This window comes from Dermochelys coriacea, chromosome 4 (genome assembly GCF_009764565.3).
Source record: "Dermochelys coriacea isolate rDerCor1 chromosome 4, rDerCor1.pri.v4, whole genome shotgun sequence".
NCBI classification, from domain to species: Eukaryota; Metazoa; Chordata; order Testudines; family Dermochelyidae; genus Dermochelys; species Dermochelys coriacea.
Genome location: NC_050071.1, coordinates 1545817 through 1560096, shown reverse-complemented (window position 1 = coordinate 1560096; position 14280 = coordinate 1545817). Strand labels below are relative to the sequence as shown.

The window sequence follows — 14280 nt, the reverse complement described above, 5'->3', positions numbered from 1 at the left end:
AGGGGAAGGAATAGCCACTCAGAATCCTTGTGGATGCCAGAGATGGGAGGAGCCCTTTTAAGGGTGCATCTTACTCCTGGCTCATGCCTCGACAGCTGCACTGGGCAGCAAGCAGGGTGGCACTAGCTGAAGTGTGGGGGGGGGGGAAGTACGCAGAGACCAGGATCTGTGCTCCTCACCAGACCTGGATCCAAAGGGCTGTAGGCTGAACAGGGATGTAGGGCTTCCCTCCCCTGCTGAGCCAGGGCAGATAAGATCATTAACTGAAATAGGGTCATTGGGAACTGTGAGAGCGCCTATCAACTCTGTGAAACGTTCCTTGGGATTATCCTGGCCTTAGATAGGCTAGCTCCTCTGGCCTGCTCTACCCTGGGCTTTATTTCCAACAGTTTTCCACTGCCACTCAGTGGCTCACCCTGGCAATGCTAGCAACAGTGGGGAGCATGGGTGTCAACAAGGCTCTGGTGTCTCCTGCTTTTCCCCCCAGGTTGCCATGAACCTCATCTGAGCACGGTTAGAGGACATAGGTACTATAATGCCAGCAGCTACTCAGCACTTTGTCTGTAATAACTGCTATCCCCACAGCACTTACCCAGGGCTAAGGTTGGGGTAGACCCATCCTGATGCATCTGCCCTCCTGCCATCAGCTTCTGCTCTTCCAGGGAGAAAATCCAGCCTACTAACACCAGCCTTTGCTGCTCCTATTAGCCCCTGCTCTAGTGAGATGTTTCACGACTCAGGTAACAAAGATGAGTTATGTTTCACTACTCAGGTAACAAAGTTGCAGCCCAGCATTTAGATCCCTACTTGCCCCCAATCCTTTGTTCATAGCCGTGTATTTATATTGATTAGACACAGATGAGTTTGGAATTTCTTCTCTTTAAAGTGATCAGCAACACCAAGCAGCAAGGATGGGGTCTGTCCCTGCCCTTCGGGATGGCACTGATTGCCGGGGGCTCCATGTGTCCACCACCAGGCCCGTGAACATCATTCAGCCTTAACTAGCTCTCCCCATCAGCAGAGCTCCAAGTGCTTTATACAGGAGGTGACACTCATCAACCCCACTTTACAGCTGAGAGAACAATAAAGCCCAGCGCCCTGCTCCCCAGTCAAAGCTCTCCCTGCACATGGTGCCTGCCCAGCATGTCCTCTGCTGACATCACAGCACACTCAGGGCCTTCAGCCTGGTCCTTGCTATCCGACAGAAGCATGGAGCTTGGTGGGGGTGCGGTGGGCAGTCTGTCCTGAGTGTTCCCCATAGAGCGTAGCCCAAACAACGAGTTCTGTATAGCTCCTTGAACCTGGCTGGCTGGAGTTTGTTTTCAAGGTGATTGAGAACAAGTCCCAGAGAAAAGTCAGTGAGACATCTTAGGAGACTTAGGACCACCTGTCCACGAGAGCTCAGCTCCCAACACTCCCGCTGTTCTTAGTGTGTGTGTGTGGGGCTGGTGGGGGTGAGGAATTCTCCACTGCTGTCAGCCTGTGTGCGTGTGTGTGAGACGAAGAATTCTCTCTTGGTGGCAGCGTGGGAGTGGCATAGTGAGGCATTCTCCGTTGTTCTCAGTGTGTGTGTGGTGGGGAGAACATCCACTGTTCTCAGGGTGCGTGGGGGGAAATCCTCCTGTTCTCATTGGGAGCTGCTAGCTACTGAGCCCTGCTGAACGCTCGCTCTCGGTATATTGGCAATGTAGTTCTATGGGGGTATGGCTAAACTGCAATTAAACACCCCAGGCTGGCCTGTGTCCGCTGACTCGGGCTTGCGCTGTGGGGCTGTAAAATTGCAGTATAGCTGTTTGAGCTCATACTGGAACCCGAGTGCTGGGACCCTTTTAATTGGAGTGTAGACTCACCCATAGGGACCAGAGACCCTTTCCAGCAACAGCAGCAAGCGTATCTGGGAATTACAGAGACTGGCAATTTGTTGGCTTGTTAGGGTCAGACACAAAGCTTAGGGAGTTGGTATTTGTGGTCCACCTTTCTGTGAGCCCTTAAAATCAACAGCATCCAGTAACCCCAGGAAGACTCTCTGGAGCCAGGGTCATGAGGGTCTAATCAGTAATCAAAGAAAAGGTTGAATTGCTATACTGCTTGTTATGCCCTCTGAACTAGGAGGAGTGAAAACGTGAGGAGATGCTCAAGATGGGGTAGTGTCTTGTTCTCCTGTAGGCGAGTCACATGCTCTCCAGTGAATGAGACTGATGCTGCTAGCAAAGTGCGTTCTGGGCAATCACTCAGTGAAATTCAGTGCCATGCACAGAGCCCACACAAGGCACCACTTATATCAAACTTCAACCACTGGAGTTCAAATGATGCCTAGAGCTTTGTGTAGGCCCTGCACACAGTGGAAATCCCACCCAATCTTCTGAAGCCAGGGATTACAGGGGTGCTGCCTTTCTTGGATGAGCAATAGAATCAGAGAAAAGATCAATTTAACCATTCTGCTGCCTGTTTTCTTCTGCAGCTGCAACTCTTTGCCAGAGGATGTTGTGAAGGCCAAAACTATAACATGGTTCAAAACAGAACTAGATAAGTTCATGGAGGATAGGTCCATCCAGTCTGGTCCTGGTCCTGGCTATTAGCCAGGATGGGCAGGGATGCAACAACATGCTCTGAGTATCCCTAGCCTCTGTTTGCCAGAAGCTGGGAATGGACGACAGGGGATGGATCACTTAGATTCATAGATTCATAGATACTAAGGTCAGAAGGGACCATTCTGATCATCTAGTCTGACCTCCTGCACAACGCAGGCCACAGAATCTCACCCACCCACTCCTACGAAAAACCTCACCTATGTCTGAGCTATTGAAGTCCTTAAATCATGGTTTAAAGACTTCAAGGAGCAGAGAAGCCTCCCTGAAGTCAACCATGCCCCATGCTACAGAGGAAGGCGAAAAACCTCCAGGGCCTCTCCAATCTGCCCTGGAGAAAAATTCCTTCCCGACCCCAAATATGGCAATCAGCTAAACCCTGAGCATATGGGCAAGATTCACCAGCCAGATACTACAGAAAATTCTTTCCTGGGTAACTCAGATCCCATCCATCTAATATCCCATCTCAGGGGATTAGTCCTATTTACCCTGAATATTTAAAGATCAATTACTTAGCAAAATCCCATTATCCCATCATACCATCTCCTCCATAAACTTATCGAGTAGAATCTTTAAAGCCAGATAGATCTTTTGCCCCCACTGCTTCCCTTGGAAGGCTATTCCAAAACTTCACTCCTCTGATGGTTAAAAACCTTCGTCTAATTTCAAGTCTAAACTTCCTGGTGGCCAGTTTATACCCATTTGTTCTTGTGTCCACATTGGTGCTGAGCTGAAATAATTCCTCTCCCTCTCCTGTATTTATCCCTCTGATATATTTATAGAGAGCAATCATATCTCCCCTCAACCTTCTTTTAGTTAGGCTAAACAAGCCAAGCTCCTTAAGTCTCCTTTCATAAGACAAGTTTTCCATTCCTCGGATCATCCTAGTAGCCCTTCTCTGTACCTGCTCCAGTTTGAATTCATCCTTTTTAAACATGGGAGACCAGAACTGCACACAGTATTCTAGGTGAGGTCTCACCAGTGCCTTGTATAACGGTACTAAAACCTCCTTATCCCTACTGGAAATGCCTCTCCTGATGCATCCCAAAACCGCATTAGCTTTTTTTACAGCCATATCACATTGGCAGCTCATAGTCATCCTATGATCAACCAATACTCCAAGGTCCTTCTCCTCTTCCGTTACTTCTAATTGATGCGTCCCCAACTTATAACTAAAATTCTTGTTATTAATCCCTAAATGCATAACCTTACACTTCTCGCTATTAAATTTCATCCTATTACTATTACTCCAGTTTACAAGGTCATCCAGATCCTCCTGTATAATATCCCGATCCTTCTCCGAATTGGCAATACCTCCCAGCTTTGTATCATCTGCAAACTTTATTAGCACACTCCCACTTTTTGTGCCACGGTCAGTAATAAAAAGATTAAATAAGATTGGTCCCAAAACTGATCCCTGAGGGACTCCACTGGTAACCTCCCTCCAACCTGACAGTTCGCCTTTCAGTAGGACCCGTTGCAGTCTCCCCTTTAACCAATTCCTTATCCATCTTTCAATTTTCATATTGATCCCCATCTTCTCCAATTTAACTAATAATTCCCCATGTGGCACTGTATCAAACGCCTTACTGAAATCTACGTAAATTAGATCCACTGTTTCCTTTATCTAAAAAATCTGTTACTTTCTCAAAGGAGGAGATCAGGTTGGTTTGGCACGATCTACCTTTTGTAAAACCATGTTGTATTTTGTCCCATTTACCATTGACCTCAATGTCCTTAACTACTTTCTCCTTCAAATTTTTTTCCAGGACCTTGCATACTACAGATGTCAAACTAACTGGCCTGTAGTTACCTGGATCACTTTTTTTTCCTTTCTTAAAAATAGGAACTATATTAGCAATTCTCCAATCATTCGGTACTACTCCTGAGTTTACAGATTCATTAAAAATTCTTGCTAATGGGCTTGCAATTTCAGGTGCCAATTCCTTTAATATTCTTGGATGAAGATTATCTGGGCCCCCCGATTTAGTCCCATTAAGCTGTTTCAGTTTCGCTTCTACCTCAGATATGGTAATATCTACCTCCATATCCTCATTCCCATTTGTCATGCTACCATTATCCCTAAGATCCTCTTTAGCCTTATTAAAGACTGAGGCAAAGTATTTGTTTAGATATTAGGCCATGCCTAGATTATCTTTAACCTCCACTCCATCCTCAGTATTTAGCGGCCCCACTTCTTCTTTCTTAGTTTTCTTCTTATTTATATGGCTATGGAACCTTTTACTATTGGTTTTAATGCCCTTTGCAAGGTCCAACTCTACTCGACTTTTAGCCTGTCTCACTTTATCCCTACATGTTCTGACCTCAATTAGGTAGCTTTCCTTGCTGATCCCTCCCATCTTCAACTCCCTGTATGCTTTCTGCTTCTTCTTAATCACCTCTCTAAAATGCTTGCTCATCCAGCTTGGTCTACAACTCCTTCCTATGATTTTTTTCCCCTTTCTTGTGATACAGGCTTCCGATAGCTTCTGCAGCTTTGATTTAAAGTAATCCCAGGCCTCCTCTACCTTTGGATCCATAAGTTCTTCAGTCCAATCCACTCCCCTAACTAATTTCCTTAGTTTTTGAAAGTCAGCCCTTTTGAAATCAAAAACCCTAGTTGCAGATTTATTTTTGTTAATCCTTCCATTTAGTTTGAACTGAATTAGCTCATGATCACTTGAACCAAGATTGTCCCCTACAACCATTTCTTCTATGAGGTCCTCGCTACTCACCAAAATTAAATCTAAAATGGCATCCCCTCTAGTCGGTTCAGCAACTACTTGATGAAGGAATCCATCAGCTATCGCATCTAGGAAAATCTGAGCCCTATTATTATTACTAGCACTGGTCCTCCAGTCTATATCTGGGAAGTTAAAGTCTCCCATGATCACGCAGTTTCCATTAGTATTTACTTTATTAAAGACATTAAAAAGGGCTCTATCCATATCCAAATTAGATCCCGGAGGTCTATAGCACACCCCAAGCACTATCGTAGGAGAGGCTTTACTAGTTTTCTTCCCCAATGTAATTTTTGCCCAGATGGACTCTGTCTTATCCATTGCATCGCTTCTTATTTCTTTACATTCTACCTCATCATTGATATACAATGCTACTCCACCACCTTTACCTTTGTTTCTGTCTTTCCTACAGAGCACATACCCTTCAATACCTGTAGTCCAGTCATGACTACTATTCCACCATGTTTCTGTTATCCCTATAATAAGAGTGCCTATCCTTCAACAAAAAAGCTTCAAAAACAGACTCCAACGAGGGAGACTGCTGAATTGGAATTAATTTGCAAACTGGATACAATTAACTTAGGCTTGAATAGAGACTGGGAATGGATGAGTCATTACACAAAGTAAAACTATTTCCCCATGGTATTTCTCCCCCCCACCCCACCCCCCACTGTTCCTCAGATATTCTTGTTAACTGCTGGAAATAGCCTACCTTGCTTGTCACCATGAAAGGTTTTTCTCCTTTCCCCCCCTGCTGCTGGTGATGGCTTATCTTAAGTGATCACTCTCCTTACAGTGTGTATGATAAACGCATTGTTTCATGTTCTCTGTGTGTGTATATAAATCCCTCCTCTGTTTTTTCCACCAAATGCATCCGATGAAGTGAGCTGTAGCTCACGAAAGCTTATGCTCTAATACATTTATTAGTCTGTAAGGTGCCACAAGTACTCCTTTTCTTTTTGCGAATGCAGACTAACACAGCTGCTACTCTGAAACCTATAATATCTGGTTTCACTTCCTGCACCAGTAGCTCTAGTTCCTCCATTTTGTTACCTAGGCTCCTCGCATTGGTGTACAAACATCTTAATTTTTGCTGTTTGGCCTCGCTCACATTTTGTACCCTATTAGGCACAGTCATTCTACAGCCAGTATAACCTATTAGACTAGTATCCACACCACCCTCGCTCCTTATATACATTCTCCTACCCATGGCTGTATCCTTTCTTACTTCGTCTTCTTCCCTCTCAATGCTAAAATCTGGCGTGGAGATTTCCTGGACATCTCCCAACCATCTCCCCCTAATTCCTAGTTTAAAGGTCTCTTTATCGGTTGTGCCAGCCTTGATCCTAGAAGTCTATTTCCTTCCCTACTCAGATGAAGTCCATCCCGAGAGAACTGTCCTCTGTCCGTGAATGCCTCCCAGTGGCCATACATCCCAAAGCCCTCCTTATAGCACCACTGCCTAAGCCATCTGTTGACAGTCATAATCTTGTCACACCTTTGTTGCCCTTCTCTAGGAACAGGCAGGATCCCGCTAAAGATCACCTGAGCCTCAATTCCTTAAGCGTCTTCCCCAGCCTAGCATAGTCTCCCTTAATACTTTCCAGCGAGAATCTAGCCGTATCATTTGTTCCCACATGAAGGATAATTAGGGGATTCTTTCCCGCTCCCTTTAGGATCCTTTTCAACCTCAGGTCTACATCCTGTATCTTAGCACCCGGAAGACAGCACACCTTTCTATTCTCTGGATCAGCTCTAGTTACAGGCCTGTCTATTCTTCTCAATAAAGAGTCCCCGATCACATAGACCTGCCTTTTCCTGGTGACTGTGCTATTCTCCAGTCTCTCCCCTGTTCCCTCTGGCTACAAGTTCTTTCCATTCCTATTTTCTCTTATAATCCTCTTCAACCCATCCTGTATCCTCCTGGGGCTCATATTTGGTGTAGTCTCCCTTGACTCTTCCCCTTTTCCTATAGGACTAGCCTCTCTTCTCTTCTTCCTTACCCTTCCACCTTCAACAAGTACCTGCTGAGCCCCTTCTTCATTTTCCAAGTCTGCAAACCTGTTCCTAAGCTCTATTTCTCCTTCACTAGCCCGTCTTTTCCTCTGCCTGGTTCTTTGAGTCACATGTTTCCACTGACCACTTTCCTCATCCAGTCTCTCCTCAGAATTCCCCAGCTCTGCTTCCATCTGTGAGTCTGAGCTTTTCCCTTCAGATACCTCATATCTTTGCTCCATCATCTGCTCAAACCCCTTCCTAAACTCAACCAGACTTTCCACCTGCATCTCCAGACCTTGGATCTTTTCCTCCATCTGCTCTATCAGACGACATTTCATGCAGAAAAAACCTCTTACCAGGTCCCCCTCCAGGATCACGTACATACCACAGCTTCCACATTCAGTCATCCTCATTGTGTCTTCCACTACAGGAGTCACTCCCACAGCTGCCTCCGTATCTGTCATCTCCTTCCCACCTACGTCCTGTTCATCTGGGAAACACAAGCCACACCAAAAAGACCACACCCCCCCCCAGCAAAAGCAAACCCCAAACAAGCATCACAACTCAAACTCCCCTGTTTACAGCTCTATTTGCTAGCTCCTGTGCCGCTGCCTGACTGGCTGGGAACCTTTATAGGACCCCTAGTCAGAAGTCCCACCCCCTAATCAGGGCTCAGCTGCTCTCCCAGCACAAAGCCCCTACACACACACACACACACACACACACAAATACTAAAAATACAAAACCAAGTACAACTACCTTCTTCTCCAACAGAACTCCCACTCAAACTCCCCTGTTTACAGCTCTGTTTGCTAGATGATTCTCTGTTCTGTTCAGTCCCTCTGGAGCACCTGGCATTGGCCACTGTCGGAAGACAGGACACTGGGCTAGATGGACCTTTGGTCTGACCCAGTATGGCCATTCTTATGTTCTTATGTAAAATTAATTATAATATAATAATAAAAATGTTTAGGACAGAAACACCCCAAGATAATGACCTCTCGAGATATCAACGATGTGAGATAACGACCTTAGCAAATAATGCATTTTAAAAATCTTGGCCTACTAAGAAATGTGTATTTATATAAGTTTCCCACTCACAAATCTAGCATTCTGGAGCAAAGTCACTAAAACATAATCCAAGAAACAAATGTTCCTTTAACGTGCCCTTCCCTTCTCCCTCCACCACACCCACTCATAGTTGTTGTCCTGGGTCAGTGAAGACCCAGAGTTCAGAGGTGCTCTTGTATGAGTTCACCTCCCATCCTTGCTCGTTCTTTCAGCCACTCACCACTCACTCCAGCCACTCGGTCTGGCCGCTATTGTTCGTCGTGCCACCGTTCCTTCCTCCGCTCCATCGCCGATGGCCCTGAGCCATCAACTTCTGCTGCCACCTGCCACTATGACCTCTGCAGACTGCGGGTTGGTCTCTTGAGGTTCCATCCAGCTCTCAGTGATTTCAGCTCTCAGTGGGAGAACCTCACTGCTAGTACAGGCTGGGCCGTCTCTTCTACAGAAACACTGTCCCACAGTGGGTCCAAGCACTTAGACCTGATTATCAGTGATTTCAGCTCTAGTGGTCACTTAACAAAACAAAAGACTCTCTGTGGAGCCTAATCAGCTCTGTCTTTAAACAGGGGAACCTGTTGGGATCCTGGAAATGTGAAAGGACCTCCCCCAGCCTAAGGGGAGGATCCACAAGGTCCAGGATCTCAATTAATTATGGGGGACAGCTAAAGATATAACAGGGACAGGGGTGCGGTCACAGGGCTAGACGAAGAGAACCTGATGGGGACACCGAACAGAAAACCCCAGAGAGCGCCCACTGCTCCTTGAAGGTGTTAAAGGAGCCAGCGGACACCTCCCAGAAAAACTCCACCCAGATACATGAGTGGACGGAGGATTCAAAATAAGCCCCACAGTCGCAGGAAACCCCGTTGGCCAACCTCCTCTCCCCGGTCTTCTAGACGGCCACTTTGGCCAGTGCTAGGAGGAGGTTGACAAGGAGGTCCTGCGACTTTGTGGAGCCATGGATAGGGAGTGCGTAGATAAGGAGGTGAGGGGAAAAGTGCAGCCAAAAATGCAACAGGATATCTAAGAGGAGCTGGAATAGGGGCTGCAACCTGGCACACTCCAGATACACATGTGCCAGGGTGCAGAAGGGGCAGGTGTCTGGGACAGGGGTGAACCGTGCCAAGAACATGCCCGTGCTCACGGCTCCATGAAGCAGCTGCTAACTGACATCCCTGGCGGGCTTCAGGACCAGGATGGAGCATAGGCTGGTCCACTGGGGTTTTTCACCCTCCAGAAGTCGTAGGAGGTCCTGCCACTTTGTGTTGGGGCGGGACACGAGGGTGAGGACATGAAGGGTGTGGAGTACAAGAGTGTACAGATGTTTCCTTGGTGTGGTCCAGAAACAAGCCAGCTGCAATTCGTGCAGCCGGCTCACGGTGAAGGGGCAGGATGGCCAGGTGGGTGCACAGGGCAGGGGCCCGATGAGAAGGTCCAAAGGGCCTGGGGTGTAGGTGGGCGGGGAGCACCCTCCCACAGGACCTGGTTGAGGTAGGCCCGAGCAGTGGGCAGTAAGGCTGCCCTCACCTCCTGAAGTACACAGTGGGGAGTACGAGGGCTGGAGAGCCCCATGTGCTGAGAGAGCATCAGGGGATCCAGCCGGCCTCCCCGGTCATAGTCCAGGAGGTCTCCGTCTCTGGTGACTTCTGCCGGGACCAATCTCTGGTGCACTGAGGGGGACTCCACCATCTGCACATGGAGCTGGGAGTTGTGTAGCAGGGGCTTCACGAGGAGATCCGCCCCGTCAGTGGCCGCCATGGATCTGGTCACCAAAACCAGTTTCCAGGTCCAGAGGAGGCCCTGGTAGAAAACCAGCAGCCCAGAGAGGTCTCGCGGAAGACCTCTCAGATGGAAGTAAAGGAACTGCCAGTCATATCGGAGCCCTCAGAAGTGGCGCAGGAAGGTGTGCACCAACGTGCTCCTCACTGGACTACCTGCACCATAAAGGAGCCTCTGCAGGGCCTGGAGGCAGAAGATGTGGACCTGAGTGCGGAGACACTTCAGGCCCTGCCCTCCCTCCTCCAGGGGCAAGTGGAGAACCTCTGCAAGGATCCAGTGCAGTCCTGGCCAAAAGAACTCCAGAACCAGAGTCTGGAGGTTGGCCAGGAAACTCGGGGCTGGAACCAGGGCATTGAGCTGGTACCAGAGCATGGCCAGGACTAGCTAGTTGAGCACCAGTGCCCTCCCTCGAAGGGAGAGGCACCAGAGTAGTCCCGGGCACCTCCGCAGCCACTCCAATACCCCACCCTCTAAACCTTGCCAGTTCTCTGGTGGGGACGGATGCATGGCAGAAAGGTAAACGCCGAGATAGAGCAGCGGACCCGCGCTCCACCGGATGGCCTGAGGCGCGGGTGGGAGGGAGCCTGCCTGCCACTCGTCCCTGACCATCAGGCCCGAGCTCTTTACCCAGTTGACCCAACGGGAGAGAGGGGCAGGTCAAATAGTGCATGTGACTCTTAGGCAGTGCCCACCCCACCAAGCAAAGCACCTGTCCCCACCCTCTCTCTCTCTCTCCACTAGGATCTGGCATGCAAACCCCCTGCTTAGGGAGTGCAGTTCAGTTGATGGTGACCAGTGCTTAATTTGTAGTGAAAGAGGTGCCAGGATTCCAGCAATTAGATGCTGGAGCTCAAGCAAATTTTTTACACTCATCACTGATGCGGCAAGCCTAGAGGTCCTGGGACTATTAACTAGCAAGCCTAGAGGTGCCGGGGTTCAGCCCTGGCACCCGTGGCACAAACTGGAGGGTAGGGATAGGGTCCAGCGTGACCTAGACAAATTAGAGGATTGGGCTAAAACAAATCTGATGAGGTTCAACAAGGACAAGTGCAGAGTCCTGCACTTAGGATGGAAGAATCCCATGGACTGCTACAGACTAGGGACTGAGCAGCTAGGCAGCAATTCTGCAGAAAAGGACCTGGGGATTACAGTGGACGAGAAGCTGGAGATGTGTCAGCAGTGTGCCCTCTTTGCCAAGAAGGGTAACGGCATATTGGACTGCATTAGTAGGAGGACTGCCAGCAGATTGAGGGAAGTGATTATTTTCCTCTATTCAGCACTCATGAGGCGACATCTGGAGTATTGTGTCCAGTTTTGGTCCCCCACTATAGAAGGGATGTGAACAAATTGGAGAGAGTCCAGCGGAGGGCAACAAATTGATTATGGGGTTGGGCACATGACTTATGAGGAAAGGCTGAGGGAACTGGGGTTATTTAGTCCGCAAAAGAGAAGAGTGAGGGGGGATTTGATAGCAGCCTTCAACTACCTGAAGAGGTTTCCAGAGAGGATGGAGCTCGGCTGTTCTCAGTGATGGCAGATGACAGAACAAGGAGCAATGATCTCAAGTTGCAATGGGGGAGGTCTAGGTGGATATTAGGAAACACTATTTCACTAGGAGGGTGGTGAAGCACTGGAATGGGTTACCTAGGGAAGTGGTGGAATCTCTATCCTTGGAGGTTTTTAAGGCCTACCATGACAAAGCCCTGGCTGGGATGATTTAGTTGGTGTTTGTCCTGCTTTGAGCTGGGGTTTGGACTAGATGACCTTCTGAGGTCTCTTTCAACCCGGATATTCTATGATTCTATGACATTAAACACTGAGGGTGACCCCCTCAATCAGCTAAGGCTAAGGCTAAGCACTGTTTTGCTGCCCTTTACTCATACAATAAGGATAACAACATTTCATTATCCCTGCAATCAATACTTAAGTGATTTGTAACCCAATACCAGCCCAAATCGATCACTTGGGCAGCACAGCTGTGTCTGCTGGATACCTAGGTAGAGTAGGTGTGTTCATGTAAATACAGTCTGGTCCTGAAGCTTCCGCCTGCCCCACACTGTTCATCACTAGCTGTCAGGGGACAGCTCATTCAGACCTTGCTTACAAATAATAATTAGAAATTATAAGGTTGACCAATATCGCTGAAACAAATGCACCAACATAGTCATATACAACAACAGCTGTGTGAGGAAGCTATTCTTTGTTCATTCTTTTCAAATCCATTATACTTTTTCAGGTACAAGTATTTTATCATATACTGTATATGCTTTTAAAGAGTGTATTAATGGTTCGATTTCAATTAAAATTTCCAACCAATGACTAAATTGGCAACACTGCATGTAACCAGTTGACCCCGGGGCGGTGATGGGGAAATCCGGGGGGAGGGAGGGTATAGGGAAATACCTGGAGGCATCTGAGTCATTAGCAATTATCTTTGCAAACTCATGGAAGATGGGAGAGAGTCCAGAGGACTGGAAAATGGAAAATACGATGCCAATCTATAAAAAGGGGAATAAGGACAACCTGGGGAATTACAGACCAGGGATCTTAACTTCTGTACCCAGAAAGATAATGTAGCAGATAATTAAACAATAAGTTCGCAAACATCTAAAAGATAATAAGATGCTAAGTAACAGTCAGCATGGATTTGTCAGGAACAAATCATGTCAAAAGACAACCTAATAACTTTCTTTGACAGGATAAAAAGCCTTGTGGATAGGGAGGAAGTAGTAGATGTGGTATATCTTGACTTTAGTAAAGCTTTTGATACTGTCTCCCATGATCTTCTCACAAACAAACTAGGGAAATACAACCTAGATGGAGCTACTATAAGGTGGGTGCATAACTGGTTGGAAAATGGTTACCATCAGTGGTTCACAGTCATGCTGGAAGGGCATAACAAGTCGGGTCCCACAGGGATCAGTTCTGGGTCCGGTTAGGGTCTTCATCAATGATTTAGTTAATGGCATAGAAAGTACCCTTCTAAAGTTTGTGGACAAAACCAAGCTGGGAGGGGCTGCAAGTGCTTTGGAGGATAGGATTAAAATTCAAAATGAGCTGGACACACTGGAGAAATGATCTGAAGTAAATAGGATGAAATTCAGTAAGGACAAATGCAAAGTACTCCATTTAGGACGGAACAATCAGTTGCACACATACAAAATGGAAAATGATTGCCAAGGAAGGAGTACTGCGGAAAGAGATCTGGAGGTCATAGTCGACCGCAAGCTAAATATGAGTCAACAGTGTAACACAGTTGAAAAAAAAAGCAAACATCATTCTGGGATTTATTAACAGTAGTGTTGTAAGCAAGGCATGAGAAGTAATTCTTCCGCTTCACTCCACGCTGATTAGGCCTCAACTGGAGTATTGTGTCCAGTTCTGGTCACCACATTCCAGGAAAGATGTGGACCAATTGGAGAAAGTCCAGAGAAGAGCAACAAAAATGATTAAAGGTCTAGAAAACATGACCTATGAGGGAAAATTGAAAAAATTGGGTTTGTTTAGTCTGGGGAAGAGAAGACTGAAAGGGGCCAGGATAAGTTTTCAAGTACATAAAAGGTCATTACGAGGAGGAGGGTGAAAAATTATTCTCCTTAACCTCTGAGGATAGGACAAGAAGCAATGGGCTTTAATTGCAGCAAGGGCAGTTTAGGTTGGACATTAGGAAAATCTTCCTGTCAGGGTGGTTAAGCACTGGAATAAATTGCCCAGGGAGGTTGTGGAATCTCCATCACTGGAGGTTTTTAAGAGCAGGTTAGACAAACACCTGTCAGGGATGGTCTAGTTATTATATAGTCCTGCCTTGAGTGCAGGGGACTGGACTAGATGACCTACTGAGGTCTTTTCCAGTCCTACACTTCTATGATTCTGGAGCTTGGCTGTTCCCTTGAAATCGCAAGAGAACATCATGAAGAATATGGCCCTTTCAGGAGCAATGAATTAAGGGAGCTGCCATTGTGTTGAAATGCCCCTGCTCATACAAGTGCATCATCATTTAAAATCTGTACATGTGATTTTAGTTTGTCCGTAAAATTTAGAGATGGGCCTAATCCAAATCCCCACATCTGAACAGTTGCCAAAACAGAGCTGGTTTAGATACA

General features: G+C 47.1%; 1 long non-coding RNA gene across 1 annotated transcript; it reads right to left on the bottom strand.

The window, feature by feature from the left end:
• Positions 1 to 283: 283 nt before the first annotated feature.
• Positions 284 to 12850, bottom strand: LOC122460037. The gene is made up of 3 exons (XR_006281084.1): positions 12667 to 12850; positions 6406 to 6411; positions 284 to 296 (listed from the first exon to the last, which is right to left on the bottom strand). It is a non-coding gene; the product is annotated as an uncharacterized LOC122460037 (long non-coding RNA).
• Positions 12851 to 14280: the final 1430 nt, after the last annotated feature.